Source organism: Eublepharis macularius, chromosome 14 (assembly GCF_028583425.1).
Source record: "Eublepharis macularius isolate TG4126 chromosome 14, MPM_Emac_v1.0, whole genome shotgun sequence".
NCBI classification, from domain to species: domain Eukaryota; kingdom Metazoa; phylum Chordata; class Lepidosauria; order Squamata; family Eublepharidae; genus Eublepharis; species Eublepharis macularius.
The window spans coordinates 53,373,024-53,391,283 of record NC_072803.1 but is presented as its reverse complement, the minus strand read 5'-3'; positions in this window follow the sequence as shown (position 1 = coordinate 53,391,283).

Genomic DNA, 18,260 nt, shown 5'->3' with positions numbered 1-18,260 from the left:
GCCGGCCAGGTAAGCGGTGGTAGGGGGATCCCACCCGGGGAATGGGATCCATAACATAGACTGGCAGTGGCTCTCCAGGATTTCAGATGGAGGTCTTCTACATAATTCATTACTTGATCCTTAACTGGAGATGCCAAGAATTGAACCTGGGACCTTCTACATGCCAAGCAGATTCTGTACCACTGAGCCACAGCCCCTCTCCGATGCCTTTTTAGTCCCTTTCCATAAATTCCTGATCTATCTTTTTCATTGTGCTGTTTTCTTATATACTCCTGAGCATAGTTTAGACAGAACACAAATCTGTTTGGCAATATGTGAATTGACCTCAGTGATATTCAGGCTTCTGCCTTCCCTCCTCTTCCCCCTTCCCTTGTGCATGGTGATCTAATTTGTTGTTTCTGTTTCCGTAGCAAGAATGGTCTGATGAAAAGCATTTAGGCCCCTTGGGGGCATCTGAGCAGATCCGTGTTCATGACTGGCAGGCAAGGAGTGAGCTGAACCAATGGGTGTCAGAGCAACCTTAGTCCTTGGCTGTTGGTGTTGGCCACTATGTTACTGCTAGATGTGACCCTTATGGCTATAAGGTTTGCATCTCAACAGCAGTAACTCACTGTTCCAAGAAGATTCAGCTGTCACTGCTTTCCGTTTCCCCTTGGATGCTTGAAAGAGACAGCACAGATGCTTCTGTAGAAAATAACTACTTCTTCCTGTCCCTGTAGGCAACGATAGTGGAGAACGTTATCTTTCAGATCAAAAGTTATATTAACATTCCACTAGGGTTTTTTTTAGCATGAAGGCATGGGTATTATTATCCACAGGATAATACTGATCTCCCACTCTTTCTCCTAGTTATACACACATGCACACATCCACACACAAGTTTAAGCAAAGTGTCAGGTTAACTGTTTTTGTTTTGGGCCAAAGGGAAGCAGAATGACAAGTCTAGCAAGCAGCAAGAAAACTGGGGGTGGAGACTAGGGGCCTCCCAGCAACAAGCCCCATTGCCTGCTGCTGCTGCAAGAGGCAGAGGGATAAAAATAAAATTTAAAATCAGTGACAGTACATCACTTCCAGGTTCATCCCCTGAAAGTGACAAAAGGAAGTTTTGGGAATTGCTGGAAGATCTAAAACCATAGACTTTCTGGAAATTCCTAGAGCTACCCAGAAGAGGTGTAGCAACAATGGCCATGTCACTATTTTTTATTTTTCTCCTGCTGTCGCTTAGTGCCTAATCTTGGCCTATCATTCTGTTAAGATTAATTTGTTCTTTTAATGAAATTGCTGCTTCTTGTAGAAGCATTTAATTATCTATGGCAGCTAATGTGATTTTCTCATGATACTTAGTTAAGATTTTAAACTTTATACTTATGCCCAAAATGCAACAGTTGTGTCAGCTGTGACCATTACTTGTTTATTTGTTTGAGGCATTGTTCCCTGTCTTTCCCACATTCAATAAATATGAATACAATAAAACCAGAAAACACAAAAACAGGCCACCATAACTACTTACTATCTGGGAACACTGACAACTTGGCTTCCTGGTAAAAAAGGCAGTATCCTTCTTACTACTTTTGTCAACCAACTCCAAGTTTTAATTTTGCCCTTTTCATTATGACATGACAAACAACACCCCCACTCCAAGCTTTTTTTCTGGAAACTTGGGTTGGAAGAGTATACTTCCTGCCTATTATATCATAAAGAATTAGCAATCAGAAATGACGTGATGATCTTATTGATGAGACAAGAGGAAACCTGCCTTCCTGTATTAATCATTCTCTATCCCCGCCTCCAAAAAACAGCAACCAATCAAGGAAACTTATAGAAGGAACCAAGTTATGTTCATGACTCCCCTTGTTTTAAAAAAAATCCATAATCCTAACAATGTAATTGAGTACCATACACTCCAAAAATGCGCATATGGACCCTTTTATGTGCTTCTAAAACCAGTATTTTAACAATGGCCATTTCCACACTACTCACCTGCATCCAGAACGCTGTGGGAAGTTGCGGGAAAAATTCAGAAGATAGCGTCTTCTTGTGCAAGTTTTGTGTGATATCACACAAAAATCGTGCAAGAAGATGCTATCTTCCGCGGTTTTTTCACAACGTTCTGCAGCATTCCAGATGAAGGTGAGTAGTGTGGAAATGGCCAATGTCTGATCTCCTGGCCTCCTGGACACGGATTGCAGAATGTACAGCTGAAGCTGCCTTTTACCATTGATTCATTGACCTCAGTATTGTCAGTAGCTCTCCATCATCTCGGGGTTGAGAAAGGTCTTTCTTACACCTGAAATTCTTTGACAGAGGTGCCAGAGATTGAAACTGGGACCATCTGCATGCAAAGCATGTGCTCTGCCCGTGAATTATAACATTCACAGGGAAGACCATGTATTGTGAAACAGTCTAGCCCAGGACTAACGCCTAACATCCTCAACTGATAGGGCTGCCAACTCCAGGTTGGGAAATTCCTGGAGATTTGGGAGTGGAACTTTGAGAGGGCATGGTTTGGCGAGAGGAGAGGCCTCAGTTGGGTAAAATGTCATAAAGTCCACCCTCAACAGGGCCATTTTCCCTAGTGGAACTTTGTAGATCACTTGCAATTATGGGTGATATCTAGCCCCCTCCTGGATGTTGGTAACCCTATTAAATGGGGATACAGGGGACTGAATTGGGACTTTCAGCAGGCAAAGGATGTGTCCTTCGAAAAAGCTCTTCTCTCAGTGCAATAGTTAACTTTGCTGTAGATTGTCCTTCCCTAGCTTTGGAAGGAGAGGTGTTAGTAAACAGACCATAATTGTTTACTTTAAACAAAAAACCAAGATTGCTTAATAGAATGTTTGACCTCATGATGGATTCATTTGACTATATCATTGAACAGCAGCATTTATTATACCTTACAGGAAAATGGAATAGAAATGCTATCACTGGCATTTTGTGTCCATGTATTAAGGATGCAACCAACATTTATTTATTTATTTAACATATTTTTAGTCTGACTTTCTCACTGAGACTCAACGAGTACTACCCAGTTTCAATCAGAGCAGTATCATGCATGCAATATACAATGCAACAAAACAGGATTAGAAAATTAGAGTAGCGCAGTAAGCATATACCACATAGAATAAAAAGTACAATAATATAAACAATGAAAGAAAACTGGAACATGTAATTAGAGAAACAGTAGCAACAGTGTGGTATATACAATGTACAAAGCCATGGAAATGACCCAGAATTTCACAGACATTAATTGCTCCCCTAGTGGGAATGAAGAGACAGACAACATTGTTGGATCTAAAGGGCCACTTTATTATTTCAACCTCAACATTAACTTTAAAGAAAATTGCAGCAAGGGTAAAGCGGTACAGGTCAAGCCACGTGGTCATTCCAAGACCCCTGCCTTGACCTGCTTGGGCGAGCCCCGAAGCCCCGGGTGCGAGCCATCCCTAGAGATGGCACGGATACCTGGCCAGCCTGGCCATTTGGTTCCCCCTTCCAAGCTCCTAATCCTCAGCCGTACAGCAGTGAGGCCGGACTTGCGCATGGGGTTAACCTAGGCAGCCTGCCCACGCGCGCTGGCAGCCGTCACAAGCAGTACCAACCGCTCCTAGCAGACCCCTCTTCCCTGCCAATAGGGAAGCGCCAAGGGTGCTCACCGGCCCGCTGACTAAATCCCAAATTCAATCCTGCCAGAACACCCTAACCAGCACCACCCTAATCCAATATCCAGCACACCTGCAATGGTGTAAGGTAGGCGAAAAACCTCTCATCCCAGGCCAATTAGAATAAGAGGAAAAAATTCCTACCTGGCCCCTGAACGGCAGCCGGCTAAACCTACACCAAAAACAGGGTGAGGAGGGTGGGCCGAGCTTCTGCAGCAACTGAATGCTGCGTAGGCAGAGCCACCGAAAACGGCTCCTGGCTCCGCCCACGCAGCAGTATCCCGGATGCCCGGGAAAGTCACTGCTCTCCCTCCTCACAGGGGAGCAATGGCAGACCTCCTCCGTAGCAGCCGCGGCTGCACGGAGGAAGGATCAAATTGTGAACCTATTCTCTTTATCAAAGGGCCCTCCTGACCAATCAGAGAAACAGCATAGCAGTATCTAGTATGCAATGCATAAAGGAGTAAAATCCTGTTATTTCTATTTGAAAATCCCCATTTTTGGTATTATTTCTCTCTTCTGTAAATTAAACTCAAGATTTTTTTTTCATTTTTGTTCTCTTTTCTGTTTCTTTGGCTGAATATTCCCAATTAAAACTGGGTGATGTTTAATGCTTCCTTTTGCATCAGTTGCATATGAATGGCTTCTGATGTTAATATGATGCAAAATCATGATTATTAAATTGTGTTATTTAGAAAATTTAAATTTTCAGTATCCCTTCTCATAGCATCTCCCAAAGTAAAACACAACAAAGCCATAAAAACAGCATAAAATCTTTAAAATTATCAGACAGTAAACCACAGTCATTAAAATCCTGGCATAGCAATTCCCGAAGTAAAACATGATAAAACCATAAAAACAGCATAAAAATCATTAAAAGTATCAGACCATAAACCACAGTCATTAAAACCCTGGCATTAAAAAAGTACATAACATTCAGCAGCCTAAAGTGATCCTTGTAAAACAGGCTAGAAGTAGAATATTAAAAAAACAGTATTAAAAATGGAACCCCTCAATTAAAGGCCTTAGTAAAAAAAAATGTTCCAGCCTGAGTCCTAAAAGAAAATAGAGCGGGCACCAGTTAATACTCAAGGGAGAGGGCATTCTACAGGCAAGGGGCCACTACCGAAAAACTCCTATCTCTATCTTGGGTTACCAATCTCGGTAGAGGTGGGATGTTTTGTTCTCCCAGAATTACAACTGATCTGCAGATGACAGAGATCAGATCCTCTAGAGAACATGACAGCTTCAGAAGGTTGGCTCTATGATGACATCACATCCCTGCCAAGCTCTTGCTTTTCTCCAAAGTCCACCGTTTCCAGGTACTGCTCCCAAATCTCCAGGAATTTCCCAACCTGGTGTTGCCGTATCTGGTAGCACGCGGCTTTTAGAAGCTGAATTACATCTCAATGATGCAAATCAGTCATAACATTAATAAAACGAAACTCATACCTAACTCTTGTGTTTTCATTTGATGTGTGAAGAGCTACTAGTACAAGAAGCATATCCTTAATATAGATGCATATACTAGCAAGGGGATGGCCATAATTTGCCTCACAAAAATTATGCATGGTATGGAGAAGGTGGTTAGACACTCAGGGCTCCTTCTTCCTTGTCAGTATTACTAGAACATGAAATCGATGAGCAGTAGATGCAGGAGAAACAAAAGGAAGAGCATTGCATTTTGTGTTTGGACAAATGCTGCTCATTATGCTTTGGACATGCCCAGGGCTTTTTTTCTGAGAAAAGAGGTGGTGGAACTCAGTGGGTTGCCCTAGGAGAAAATGGTCACATGGCTGATCTCCAGACAGAGGGGAGTTAGATTGACCATTTTCAAGAGGTTCTCGAACTCCGTTTCACCGCATTCCAGCTGAAACAAAGCCCTGGACAGTCAGATGAGAAGTTCTGTGACTGTCAAATGATCTAGCGTGAATTTTGGAAAATGTTGGATGTCCTGGAACAGACCAAAAATGTTTTCATTCTGTAAGAACTGGCATAGTAGGCACTCCTCTTTAGTGTTAGTGGGAAGGTTTTTTACAGGGCAATCCTAAGAATACTTTCTTGAGAGTAAGCCCCATGAAATTGGCCAGAATAAAACTGTGAACAGACTTGTAAAGGATTCTTTTCTTAGTGGCTGTGTTAAATTGTTGTTTAAATCGTGTATTTTTATTGCCATATCGGGGAATCAAACCGGATTCTCCAGATTACAATCCCACCACTCTTAAATCCCACCACTACACCAAATTGGCTCTCAGTGGACTCAAGTTACTCCCACTCATCAACATCTCAGAAGTGGTGTGGTCTGGGGGAGCCCAGTGGCGCCTGGTGTGGACTTTCGGGGACCACAGTTCTCTTTGTCAGATGCATCTGGCAGGGAGAGCTGTGGTTATCGAAGGCTTATACTACATAGGAATTGGATGTTTTTACTGCTGCAAACTAACACGGCAAACTGACTCCACACCAAAAGGAGATGTTTACGTTTACTAGCAAAGGAATGTTTTGGTTGCCTCCCCGCTAATTGCATCCTGTCCCCTTCTGATATATGTCCCCTTCTCTGCCCTCTCCACCCTCCTCTTCTGTATTTGACCAGATTGTATCACGCATCTGACGAAGAGAACTTGATTCTTGAAAGCTTATGCTACAATAAAATTGGTTAGTCTTAAAGGTGCTACTGGACTCTTTCTGATCTCAGAAGGAGACAGGTACCCCCTTTAGGACTCCATACACCTATCTGTGAGGTCCAAGGCCAACCCCTAACTAGCAGCAAAGTGTGTTCAGAAAGTAATGGCTCTTCCTTGATCAGACCACCAAAACATATTGAACTTGCCCTGCAAGAACCCCACACTTTAGTCAGGAAGATCAATTTTCTATTCATATATTTTAAATATATAGAATATATTTTAAAATGCCAGTTCTCTTTCAGTGCATCATGGTTTCTGGTGTCTTGATCTACCTTTCCAAAAAATCAAAAGGAAACATCACCATCTGATGATAATTGTCGGCAGGCCTGAGACTTGGTCCCAAAGGGAATCAAATACTGTTAATGTTGTACAGAAATAGCTTTGCCATCTCTCTGTTCCCCACATGTAGATAGCTTAATTTGCACATTGTGGAGCTTGTTTGTTAATTATGCAAATCAAACACATGAATGGTTGTATTGTCTACCAAGTTCTTTGTGTGTGTTCCTTAGCAGCTACCATGAAAAGTTGGGAAACAATCAAAAGCAGCATCTTCAGATGTGTCTGTTCGCTTATTCTGCCATTGGCTCATGCTTTCTTCTCAAAACATGTAATGAAGAAATATAGTGAGTGTATTGATCATATCTGTGACTTCACTCATTGGCTAGAACAGTGGAAGGTGGGAGCAAGCTTCTTTCTCTCGAAACCAGAGTCCCCAACCTTGTTGAGCCTGTGGGCACTTTTTAGAAAGGGTAGCAGGCATCGGCACAAGGGGCTGATTCAGTCACCAAAAGTTACCTGGGTGGAAGACCTCTCCTTGCCTACAGACAGCCCCCCAACCTTAAACAACTTCTTACTTACAATCATGAATCGGCTAGCAGAGTCACCAGCACAGGTACCAGGCCCTGCAACAGACCCAGATGCCAGCTCTGCCCCTGTATCTACCCAGGGAATACAATTACAGGACCCAATGTCATCAACTACACTGTCTCTGGCTCTTACAACTGCTCATCCTCCAATCTGATATATGCCCTTATGTGCCAACTATGTCCTTCTGCTCTGTACATTGGACAAACCAGCCAACCTCTGCGCAAAAGAATAAATGGACACAAATCTGACATTAGAAATGGCAACGTCCAGAAACCAGTGGGAGAACACTTCAATCTACCAGGACATTCCATCAAAGACTTAAAGGTCGCTGTAGTTCAACAGAAACCTTTCAAAAACAAAATCCAACAGGAAGCTGCTGAATTGGAATTCATATGCAAATTTGACTCTGTCAAGCTGGGACTGAATAGGGACTATGAATGGTTATCTCATTATCACAGGTAACTGATTTCCTTTACAGAGGCGGGGTCAGAGGGAGTCCAGTGGTACCTGGCGTGGGCTTTCGAGGACCACAGTTCTCTTTGTCAGATGCATCTGGCGGGGAGGACTGTGGTTATCGAAGGCTTGTGCTGCAGTGGAATTGGATAGTCTAGGGGTGCTGCTGAACTCTTTTTGATTTTGCTACTACAGACTAACACGGCAAACTCCTTTGAACCTTTACACAAGCAAACTGATCCCCACATCAAAAGGAGCTGTCTGCATCTCCATGTCAAAGGAGTTGTTTACATCCTCCCTCCCCTCCTCCCACCTCCCCTCCCCTCTCCTCCTCTATATTTGACCAGTTTCCTTCTGCCGTCCATGCATCTGACGAAGAGAACGTGATTCTCGAAAGCTTATGCGACAATAAAATTGGTTAGTCTTAAAGGTGCTACTGGACTCTTTTTTATTTTGCTACTACAGACTAACACGGCTAACTCCTCTGGATCTATAAAATACTGGGAGATTTTAAGCCAAGTGTCTTCCTGTGACAGAGGTAGCGGCTTCCAAATAGTCATTCTCTGCTGGTACAAAGACGATGCCTTCTGAGCTCTTTAAAAGTACCTCCTGTTCAGAGCTCTTTGCTTTGGGGAAAATGTGCTGTTTGATTTTACTTTCTGAAGAAAACTGAAGACTTACTCCCTATAAGGCCATAAGACAGGAGTCCCCAAAGTGGCACCTATGGGTGCTGTGGGTTTGGCTGACACCTTTTCTGGTACCTGCCAAATGTTTTCTAAAAGGAGACAGGGCCAGGTGGGGCTTTTGCTCAGCAGGACTTCTGCTCGGCCATTGGACTTTTGATTGGCTGTGCAGATTTTTTAAAAGTTGCATTGGCAGCAGCTGCCACCGTAGCAAAACAATCTTCACAGAGTGACTTGAAGATAAACTGCATCAATGTAAGAAACTATTTTTAAACAATATGTTCATTTAAAAGGCATCCTGTTAAACAGAGCTTCTGCCTGAAGCATTGAAGAATCATAGAATCATAGAATCATAGGTTAGAAGGACCTCTATGGTCATCTAGTCCAACCCCTTGCACAATGCAGGAAATTCACAAATACCTCCCCCATCCACACACACCCAGTGACCCTTACTCCATGCCCAGAAGATGACAAAACACTGTTAGGATCCCTAGCCAAACTGGCCTGGGGGAAAATGCTACCTGTCTCCAAGGTGGCCATCGGCCTTACTCTGGGCATTTAAGAAGGGTCACTACTCATGAGAACTAAGCACTGATGTAACCCTTCTTGCCCTCCCTCTCATGATCTGCCTACTTTCACATAATCAGCATTGCTGTCAGATGGCCATCCAGCCTCTACTTAAAAACCTCCAAAGAAGGAGCGCCCACCACCTCCCAACAAAGGTGGTTCCACTGAGGGACTACTTTACCTGTCAGGAAGTTCTTCCTAATGTTTAGCCAAAAACTCTTGTGGACTGTGGACCACTACCATGGGGAGAGGCTGCCAGACTCAGAAACAAAAATGTCTGTGTCTATGGCCAAGTTGAGGATGCGTAGCTGGGACTGCACCTGCCTGGGTTGAGTTATGCTTTGTGAGTCCGTCAACAGTTAGTGAAAAATCTGATGCTCCTTCTTTTTTTTCCTGTTTCATTCAAGATATTTGGAATTTTATCCCCAAGACCATGAAGAGTGCAAAGGCTGGGAAACACATTGGCAAGGGCTATGGTGCCTATGGGAGCAACATTGGGGATCACTGCACTAAATATTTAGGCTGGAAACTATCTTCACATTTTTCCTAGCATCTCTTGAGCTACAGTGGATCTATTTTTGAAGAAAAGAAAGGAAAGAGAGCCAGCTAGGGTTGCCAGGGCAGGAGAGTTGGGGGCAGGCACATGGGAGGGGGGATTTGACATCGGTGATGTCACTTCCTACCACCTTGGAGTGGTGGTGGGTAATTCAGCTTGGCATCAGGAGGTCTACTGCCATAGCAGAAGGTCTGGCAATCCTAGAGCCAGCTGACTACACCAGTGGGAATGGGGTAGCATGTCCACAATCAATGCAACCAATCAATAAGATGACCAAGGACATGGAGCTATTAGACTGTGCTATGGAAATTTCATCTTGGAAGTTCAACTTGCAGTGGGGCTATGACTCAAAGAGAGCCTCTTCTTTGCATGTGCAAGGTCTTGGGTTTAATCACCACCAGCATTTCCAGTGTAAAGGGTCAAGTAGCAGGGCAGGTGAAGGGCCTCAGCTGAGGAGGTGCTGTCAGTGAGAATGTACAATAATCACCATGATAACCCAAGAGTCTGGTTCAGTATAGGGCAGCATTGTGTATTCAACTCTGCATTTATATATCCCTCGTTGGGAAAATGCTAACATCCAGAAAACAAGCCAGAGGAATTCTGGCCTGAGAGAAGGGAACTGCATGCATTTGCCCAGCCATATGTATATATGTGCTGTCAAGTTGAAACCAACTTACGGTGACCCCTGCAAGGGGCTTTCAAGGTAAGTGAGAAAAATGAGAAGCAGAGGTGAGTTGGAGAGAAGGAATAATTACGATTGCATGTATAAAAAATTATAAGCCACTTCCAGTGTATTATCGTTGAAAAGTGGGATACCTGCACTAAACAATTAAATAAAGTTCCAGGGAACATTCTAATGAATTTGCCTTTTAACTTCTGACCCCAAGGGAGCAATAACTGGATATATCCTCAACATGTCAAAAGACTGCATGATGTAGGGATTCCATTCCCTTGGTAGGAGTGGAGGATCTCCCACTTTCACCCTCTGCCCTTGGCTGGCGGGGGGGGAGGCGTAAGAATGGGCCTCCCGGGCACACTCCCAAGGTGGCACGACAACATCACTGATGTAATTGCACCACCCCTGAAGTACTCCTCTGCTTTGTTGTGGGCCCGTTTGAGGCCCAAGTCAGCCTGCTGTGAAGCGGACACTCACCCTGCCCCCGTGCGGTGACCTCACCGGAAGTGCTGCCACTGGAAATCATGTCAACTCATGACACAGCTATGGGAATAAAGAAGGGAAGAAGGAGATAAACACCAAGTTCCCCCCCCTCCAGGAGGTTAAGAGAACCTGGTAACCCTAGCCTGATGCCCTAAAGACATTACTAGCTAAAAAACATATGAATTGCATACACCATCTTGCAAACTCTAAGGGAAACCTTAAACTATGCAAACATTTGTGACCACTTTCACCATAAAAGGTCCATATTAGTGATTACAGTGTTATGGGTACCACATTCAGTACTGAACAATAGTTAAAGAAACTGCTTTTACTGAGAGGAGGGGAGGAAACAAGGAGTATAGGAGTGGGAGGTTTGAGCCAAAAAGTTAATTAGACATGTGAATTACTTTTGCTATTAAGTACAATAACTGCCAAAATAGGTTGTTTCATAATTATCATGTTTTTTTTAAAAAAAACTTAGTTTTAACATTTTTATAACAATTAACAATAATAACGACAATAACCAAAGACATGAATATGAATAAGGAAAGAACTTGAACTATCACATATTATAAAGGTATTTAGTAGCAACGTAATTTTGGATTAAAGCTATGTACTAGGAAATAAGACATAGAATTCAGATTGTAATTTTGACATATCCAAATCACAATGGTCAAAAATCTGGAACTCACAGATAATTATCATAATTAATCTGAAAATGAAACAAATTCCAATGCCTGCCCTGCTGTACCACTTTTTGCCTTTCCATTCCCTTGCATGCCTGCTGCTCTCCAAACCTTGGGGCCAAACTACATGTTACAGTGGCCACAGGTCCAACACGTAGCTGCCAATGCCATTTTAAAGGAGAATTTAGCCATTTAAAAATTATTTGTCCGATATGGATGGAAATACATGAAGATACAGAACTGAGAGTGGGGCAGCATCTTCCACTGAAACCAACAGGAAATAATAACAAAATAGAATGATGAAAAGTAAACAATGATAACAAAAGAAACAATAATGAAACCAAACCATACAAAATAATGCAATAATGACAGTCCCTTTTAGATTTAATTTTAAAAATGAAAGAAAGAAACCCCCCATGTACAAGGGTTTTGGAGGACTGGGGTTGTAAACAAAAAGGTGCTAGTATTCATTTCCACCAATTCCCCCCTCAGGACTTGAGAGCTCCCCCACCCCCCCGCCAAAAGGTGCTGGCACGCAATACTGATGAGTGCTACCATGTAAAAAGCCCTAAGTGTTAATAATAAAATATACTGAGTAGTCCCCAAGTCATGGTCCAAAGAGAGGTAAGTCTCTTTACTCTTCAGGCTCTAATTCACAAAGCCCAGGAAGATCTGGATGGTTGGTCAGATAAGTCATCTTCACAGCCCCTGAGAAACCACTTTTCATCACAGCAGAAAAAGAAGTCCCATAAACACTATGGATCAAAGGACCACGCCAGAAGATGGCCAGCCAACTGCACTTCTCACTGCTCCACAATTTGTGTTCTATGAAACTTCTTCTTCCATAAAAGTTCTCAACTCCCTCATGAGAAATCACCTCAGCTGCACTATAAGGACCAACCAATCCAGCACAAAACAACTAACCTCTCCTCAGTATTCATATGTCTCACAAAACCACTCCACAAGCAGATCTGAGAAAGTACTTTTTCACCAACGGTTGCCAGGTTTCCTTACCCTCCTGGCAGGTGGGGGGGGGCAGCACTTACTTTGTCCTTGCTCTTCATGTGCACACTGTGGGAGCATTCTCAGGGTGGCACAATGATGTCACTCCTGGGAAGTGACATCATTGCACCGCCCCAGGAGAGCGCCTCAGCAGGCCCATTCCTGCACCTTCTCCCCCACCCACCAGCCAGTTGAGTGGGGATGTTGTGTGGGAGCACAAAATCTCCTGCTCCCAGTGGGAGACCTGGGATCTCTGTTTTCTTGTGCTGAACTTTCCTGGAAAATGTTTACATTTTTCATTTAAGCATCTATAAATCAGCATTATAATATATACACATATTATCCATCAGGATTGAAATTGCATATAAAAACCACACTTCACAACATGTATACACCATCCAAATGAATCTCCAAACCCCAAAGTGAAAAGAACAGAGCCACAACTGCTGGCAAAGTATAGATGGATGTAAAACATATTAAAACATTTTCTCAAACCTATTATTTATTATTTATTTATGTTATTTATAGTCCACCTTTCTCACTGATACTCAAGGCAGATTATATAGTGTGAAATTAGTACAATCAGTATCAGGACATTTCCATAAACAATGTCATAGGATTTTACAAAGATGTAGCATTACCAAGGATCCGATACAAAGTTGAAGAATTGCTGAAACAGAACATAATCAATTCCAGGACTGACATTAGATAAAATGAAGCACAGGTAGTACATATGCAAATCAACAAGTAATATGCAAGGCAACATAGTGGTGAAGTCTATGGTCCCTAAATCATTAGCAAAGCATCTGAGACCCCTCCCTACAATCCTTCCCTCCTATCTGAGTAAAAAGCCTTTTTGAAAAAGTCAGTTTTGCATTGTTTACAGAAAGCCAGGAGAGTGGGCAGGCCTTTCCATAGGGTAGGGGCCACCACAGAGAAACCCTGTGTATGTCACTTGCAAGAGACCTTGTTCAGATAAGCAAATCTGCCATTGAGGGACATAGGGAGGAAGGCTTTTCAATCTCTTTTAAAGCAGCAGCAAATCCAGCCAAAAGCCCCCAATTCCACTCTCTCACTCCAAATTCCAGCAACAGGTCTTCCCTCTCCGCCTGTCTACTGGAACTAAAAAGCACGAGGCAGAGAGCTGTGCCTTATATAAGAAATGCTCACATAGAGCAGAACAGGAGGTCTCTGGTTGGCAGACAGACCGGCCTAACAGGGTTTGGAGGGATGAGATTGATGTTCCCATGGCTACTGAAGGCCCATCTCCTCAGCTGCCTAGGGGATTAACCCCCCTGCTCCTTGCTGTATAGGGCAGAATGGAAGCTCTCCAGTTGGCAGGGAGAGCTGCCTCTCAAGGCTATGTGGGCTAAGATTGGGGTTTGCAATGGCAATACAATGTCTGCAGACATTCTGGGCCTATGTTGCCTAGGGAATCAATGGATCGGCGCCAGCCTGTCTGGCATCTCAAATCATTCACTTATCGAACGAATCATCCCCCAAAGTTGTGAATTTCATGAAAACTGCTGGCCCACAAAATGCATTTCACGAAACATGAATCGGCCCGATTCACCACGAAATTTGATTATTTCGATTCATGCCCATGTCTAATAAGCAATACTAGTAGCAGAGAAGGGTGAAAGCGCAGGCGAAATTTTAGAAATTTGCAAATGATTTCCTGCTTTGCACTAAAATAATATGTATCACCCTCTTTCTTTTATTTCCTAGCTGACAATAAACCATGAGCAACACTGGAAAGCCATCTGGAGCCGCTCCCGGTGCAACCCAGATTTGTATTTCAGTTTCTGTATTTCTTTCTTTCTTTTTTGGTTTCATTTGACTAAAACCCCAAAGAGACAAATTAGGAGAAAGAGAGAACTGTTTCCCAGAAAGCTTTCATTAGATCAGTGCTAATAACTCCTTTCAGCCTCTGTGCGTAGTGTCTGACACCACAGCTCAAGCTTGTCCAACTGCTAATTATTTCCCCCATTATGAGACAGAGCTTGGGTATCAAAGTCCCAGAATGTGACACAGCACTTAGGGCAGGAGCATTGATTTGCAAAATAAATTAGTTATACCAACGTGGAATTTGCAAAAATACTGACAACCAATGGCAGTCAGACTTACAATGGTACCCTATTCAGCTGCAATTCTGGGCAGTACTTGTTAGGCTGGTTCTTGGGAAAGAGGAAAATTTCCTTCGCAAATGTAAATAAAACAATCTCTCTCTTTCTCATATTCTTCGTTTCAATTTACAGATGCTAGAACAGAAAATTTTCTGAAACAAACTCTCAGAGTAAGAGATTCAATTGTCTACATGCAAATAATTAGCACTCCAGGAGGAAGAGAGACTTGGAACTGTTTCCCTGTTATTTTCTACATGGAAGTACTTCTCAGTAAAGGAAATCACATGCCTGAATGAAGTATGAAAGGATATAGTCCACAAACGATTCCATCTAGAGGATAGGGTGCCAGGCCTCCAGCTTTCATAGATGTGCATTTGGGGGGTCGAGGCAAGTAGGGAGGGAGTGTCACATGATTGAGCAGCGTCACTTCTGGTTGAAGACACAGAAGTGATGTCACTGCATTACATGGCACTCAAGGAAGTCCCTCGATCTCCATGGTAAATAGATATGAGTTTTCACTTCATCCCAGGGAGAAGGAAAATCAGAACGAGGATTTTAGTACTGGAAGCAACAGTGATGAGAAATGCAGTAGCATTCCTAGTAGCATTCCATATGTCTTTATTTTAGCAGCACAGTGGTATACTCACATTAGTACACACATCCTCATAATCAAGCCATGCAAATCCCATCATCCTCCCATCATCATCACACTTTCTTCAAGAATGCAGATTTCCCACTTTTTCTGCTTTGAAACATGTTTTTAGTGCTATTTTTGGCATGCATGAGAACGCTTAGAAATGCTTCTCCAGGGACCGCCCACTCAACCACTTCTCCTTTCTTGGTTTTTGCTTCCTCCAAAATTTTTTTCCTGCCTACGGACAGAAATCTTGCAAGCCTCTGTGGACTCCTGTCAAAAGTTTCTCCCCAAGCTTTTTCTTTCTTTCTTTCTTTCTTTCTTTCTTTCTTTCTTTCTTTCTTTCTTTCTTTCTTTCTTTCTTTCTTTCTTTCTTTCTTTCTTTCTTTCTTTCTTTCTTTCTTTCTTTCTTTCTTTCTTTCTTTCTTTCTTTCTATCTATCTATCTATCTATCTATCTATCTATCTATCTATCTATCTATTGCCAAACATTGATATAGCACAAATGTGAATATGGGTTAAAAAAAAAATATGGGCATGAATGTGCTTACATCAGCTGGAATGGAAGCTCATTCACTGCCCATAATAGAGCTTTTCTGAGGGCATGTGAACTTCTGGAACTGTGATGCAGATGCGTAACTCAAGGGATTGGAGCAGGCATGTAAATGATGTGTCATGATAGCAGGATCACAACTAATGCCATCATGGCACGAAAAAGGCAGGAGACTAAAACAGTGAGGAAACAGCCCTGTTCACACTGCCTGTTGCTTCTCAGGCGGAGCAGCTCCTATCAAACATTTCATCATTTAAAATGAGTGATATTCTGAGAATATTGGCATCCAGTCACCAGCAGAAACCTACCACAAGCCACTGTAGATGCAAAACTTACTTTGTTGGTGATGCTGAGGGCATTTGTCATTCTCTTGGCCTTCTAATTCAGTCCACAAGGGCTCAAAAAGTAAAATCTCTACCAACACTGCCAGGAAATCATGCTGGGAAACATAGAAATTTCCACATGAAGAGGCAAAGCTGCCTTAGAATCAAAGGGTTGGAAGGTACTTCTAGGATCATCTAGTCCAACCCTGTGCACAATACAGGGCATTCACAAATACCTCTTTCCCCTGCACACACCTAGTGACCCTTGCTCCATGCCCAGAAGATGGCCAAACACAGTCAGGATCCCTAGCCAAACTGGCCTGGGGAAAATTGCTACCTGACCCCAATGTGGTGATTGGCTTTACCCTGGACATGCAAGAAGGGGCCATGAGAACTAAGCACTGATGTGACCCTTCCTGTCCTCCCTCTCATGATCTGCCCATGTTCACAGACTCAGCATTGCTGTCAGATGGCCATCTAGCTTCTGCTTAACAACCTCCAAAGAAGGAGAGCCTTATAGCAGCCCTTTTTGTATGTTACAGCAAAGACCACATATAGTGTGCAGGTACATCTGTTTGTAAGGAAGACCCATGTGCATTCACTTTTGAGATGAAATTGGGGACCAGAGGTCAGATAAATGCAGGGTTTCAACCACATGTTCAGTTGTACATGTGTTGAATGTAATGTGAGAATTACTCAACAGGTATATTTTAAAAATCACATGTACATTGTACACAAATTGTATGAGTTTTCGTTGTAACTTGTAAACAGGGCTACTGGGTCAGGTCATTTGTCTATTAAGATCAGTGCTGCCTACACAGACTCTCAGCAGATCTCCAAGGTTTCAAGTCCAGGTCTTTCACAGCACCTGCTCCTGGGTTCTTTTAAATGCTGGGGGTTGAACTTGGGACAATCTGCATAAAAGGAGATGCTCTTTTGCTGAGTCATAAATCTCCCCTCAGGACCAGTTGGCACCAATAGAATAATAGAATCACAAGGTTGGAAGGGACCTCTCGGGTCATCTAGTCCAACCCCCTGCACAGTGCAGGAAATTCACAATTACCTTCCCTCTCCACACCCCCAGTGACCCCTGTTCCATGCCCAGAAGATGGTAAATCAGGATCCCTAGCCAAACCAGCCTGGGGAAAATTGCTATCTGACCCCAAGGTGGTGATCAACCTTACCATGGTCATGTAAGAAGGGGCCATGAGAACTAAGCACTGATGTAACCCTTTCTGCCCTCCCTCTCATGATCTGCCTAGCTTCACAGAATAAGCATTATTCTTATGCTTTTTTGAAAAGCCATTTCCCCTTCCCCCATGTCAGTTAACTCCACACATATGGATACATAAAGTTTGCAACTGAGAGGGTGGAGAACTGGCAAATAGAAACTAGTGAGAAGGTGGGCAATCAGCTCTGTGCATGGACATAGAATCATGGAATTGGAAGGGAACTTACAGACCATCTAGTCCAACCCCTTGTCCAGTGCAGGAACAGCCTAAAACATTCCTGACAAGTATCCATCCAACTGCTCCTTGAAGTCTGCCGATGAAGGCCACCACATCCCTAGGCAGTTGACTCTGTCAGGATCTGTTTGTATATTGCCTGACAGGAAGCAACCTGACTAACACCATGTTTAATTCTTTAGTTGTTTTGTCTTCTTTTCCCTCTAAGCACCGCCTGCAAGGAGCCGAGTCCATGGGAGAAGACACTGTCTTATCTTTTCTGAAAGCCGAGTCGACCTTGACTAGTGTTCTCACCGAGAACTCTCCTGCTATGGGAACTCTGGGGGGAGGCTGGGCTCTGAGAGTGTGAAATGTAACAACTTCTATTCTGTATCTCATTCCTAACAATGCCTTGTTCAGCTAGGATCTCAAATCCTAGAGTATGGTCATCTGGGCCTGAATGCTGTCTTTCAAAATAAAACCTTTTGAAACCAAAAGACCTTGTCTTCTTGCAGAAGGGAGTTAGACAGACTATCGTGTCTGGAAAGCCATAGCCTGACAGACTCCACTGCTGGATTACTCTTAAAATGAAGGCGTTTCTCCTAATGTCCAGTCGGTACCTTCCCTCCTGAAGTTTAAACCCATTGTTTTGAGTCCCATCCTCTGTTGCCAACAGGAACAACTCCCCTCCCTCCCCTAAGTGCACAAAGCAGTTTGTGAGCATTCCAATGAGTGCTTTCTAACACCCATAGAATATCTCTGAGTGTTGGATGGAGATGCTCACAACAATATCCGAGGTTTCAGGCTAAGCATGGGAATGTTTGTCAGTCTCTAACTAGAACCCATGTTGTTGTTTTTAATCCCTGA